This window comes from Elephantulus edwardii, unplaced genomic scaffold, assembly GCF_000299155.1.
Source record: "Elephantulus edwardii isolate Elephantulus edwardi_28Jun2011 unplaced genomic scaffold, EleEdw1.0 scaffold00042, whole genome shotgun sequence".
Lineage (NCBI taxonomy): Eukaryota > Metazoa > Chordata > Mammalia > Macroscelidea > Macroscelididae > Elephantulus > Elephantulus edwardii.
Window position 1 is genome coordinate 15019442 of NW_006399792.1, and position 2618 is coordinate 15022059.

The 2618-nt window shown below is 43.5% G+C and overlaps 1 pseudogene; it reads right to left on the bottom strand.

Annotated features, from left to right (window-relative positions):
* Window positions 1–361: 361 nt before the first annotated feature.
* On the bottom strand, window positions 362–1808 carry LOC102853561 (annotated as a pseudogene).
* Window positions 1809–2618: the final 810 nt, after the last annotated feature.

Consider the following 2618-nt stretch of genomic DNA (forward strand, 5'->3'; position numbering starts at 1 on the left):
CAACAAAACGCTAATGCTCTAACCATAAATTTCATGACATTCTTCAAACACAAAGCACTAAAAGCACTGGTGATTCATATTATAATTTAAAAATATTTTAAAACTATACAGATTTCATATATCATTCCTTTTAAGAAATTTAAAAAAATAGTTTGATTTTCTGGAAGAAAATTACTGAAACAGAGCCCTTCTAATGTATCTACAACTTCTGCAATACTCCAAAACCAAAAGTAGAACAGACAATAAGGTAAGGATTCCTCCATCACTGGAGTGTCTGAACTTTTTGATGAGAAACGGTACTTGTGTTCCTGTGAATACAGAGCTTAAAAGTGGCACCAAGATGCAGCTCTCTCAGCTGGAGTTACATGGCTTTCACTTTGATTTGCTTCATTTTCATTTGCTTCTTCTCCAACTTCTTTTGCTCACGCCTCAAAGCAGCTTCCTCCAGCGTGCACTGTTTCTCAGGATCTTCCTCGTTCATGACCTGCTCCTTCTCGGCTCTTTTCTTTTCCTCATGTTGAGACTGTGCACCTTCCTGCCTCTGCACATGAGTCAGCTTCAAGAAGTTCTCTTCTGCTCGAGCACGTTTCTTGTCAGCTTTTTGCTTGCCTTCTCTGTTGAGTCGGAACTTTATGGCTTTATCAATAGAGTAAATCACCATGTTCATCAGGGGTAGTAAAGCCTCCATATCCTTTGGGTAAGTGTTACCTGAGCCAGGCACATTAAATGTAAACAATAGTGTCCTCTTAGTGTCCGGAAGCTTTAAAGGCTGACCTTCCTTTTGCATAATTTTTGGACCAGAGAACTGGTCTGAAAAATGAATGGATGCAATCTTGTCATCATAGTGTGTAAGAAAATGAACCATCTTTGAATCCGTCATTCCCTCACTGACTTCTCCCATCTCTGTCAAGATGGCCATGGAGTCGGGTAGCCCATACTTTGCCCCAGACTTGGGTTTATCACTGCAAAACTCACTCACATCTTGCATCTCTTTCTGCAGTAGCACCAAGGCCTTCCGTGTGCCAAAAGCAAACACATAGGTATCCATGTCTTCATCATTCATGGTTACTTTTATTTGCACTTGATCACTAACAGGCCTCGTCATACTGGCCACAACATTCAGCAAGTTTTGTCTCTTCAGAAACCTCAGCTGGATCAGCATGCCTTCACAGCACACTCGGCCAGAACACCACAGGTTGTGGATGTGCTCATTCTCCTGATTCAGCTTTCCTGTGCTTGTGGGTTCTTTGTTAGTCCGTTCATCCTCTACTAAAGTTATTCTCCAACAGCTCTCTGCGAGTGTTAAACCAGGCCTGGGCAAGACAACTATTTTTATTCTTCCCAATGATATAATTCATGACGTAGGCAAGAAGGCCAGTCACCATCAAAATTTCTAGATAATAACTCTCCCAGCTGTTCTGGAGATGTGCAGGAACATCGACAATTGTTATTGGGTCTTTCTTTTTGCTGGAAGTGGTTTCTGGTTTGTCTTCATAGCCCTCAAATTCTTCATTGTCATATGGCTCATTCTCAGTGTCCCCCTCCTGGGTGTCTGTATCTTCAAAATCTTCTTCCTGGTTTTCATCCTGCCCTTCCAATTCCACAGTGGTCTCCTCATCATCATCCTCAGCGGTTATCACCCACTGAGGAGACTGAGTAGCAGAATCTTTCATGACATCCTCAAATTTGGCAAAGCCATTATCATCATACTCCACTAAGTCGTCCTCATCCTCAAAGTCATCAAACTTTGCTTCAGAAAAGCTCCCCAACACCAAAAGGACAACACAGACAGTGTAGAGGCCTTTCATTGTACCTGAACCCCGCCTGCCCCTTGGCCTGGCCACTGCCTTTGGCGTCGCCGCCACTGCCCATCCACTCCCGCCTGGTGCCTCCAGGACTCAGCGGACCAAGTCACTCAGCCACCTACCCGAGCAGATTTTGTCCTGGGCTTTTTACAGGGAAGTGGACAAAGGAATAGTCATGGTTTCTCATTAGCAGTTTCAAAGCATCAAGGGGAGTTTAAAGAAGCAGATGTCACTCTCGAAGTTTAGGGAGGTTAAAGGGGTTGTCATACCAAGTGACTGCCCCTCTAGCCTTTTAGACCTGGAAGCATTCCTGCTGAGTCTTTCCCATTCATTAGGCTTCTCTCCTAGCAGAAGTTGATAGAAATCTCCTATTTCCTCATCTTTGGCTTTAGTTGTTGGTACATATTTTTGAATGATATTGATATTAACAGTCCTTGGAGAAAGGTATTGTGCTTGGAAGGGTGGAGGAGAAAGAGGAAATGAAGTCTTTCGGGAGAGGAAGACCTTGGATGAAATAGATTGACACAGCGGCCGTGGCAATGGGATCAGGTATGTCAGGGACAGTAAATTTGGCACTGGATATGAAGAGATTCAGAATCATTGTTCATAGTGTCTCTTGAGACACAGCGAACTTAACATTATTGTTGTGTTGTTATGTGACATCAAGTCACTTGTGACTCATAGCAACCCTATGTACAAGAGCCCTAAATGCCGTTCTATCCTGTGCCAACGTCACCATCTCAAACACACTCATTCCCACTACTCCACTCATAGAATAAGTCCATCTCAGCGAGGGTCTTCCTCTCTTGCTCC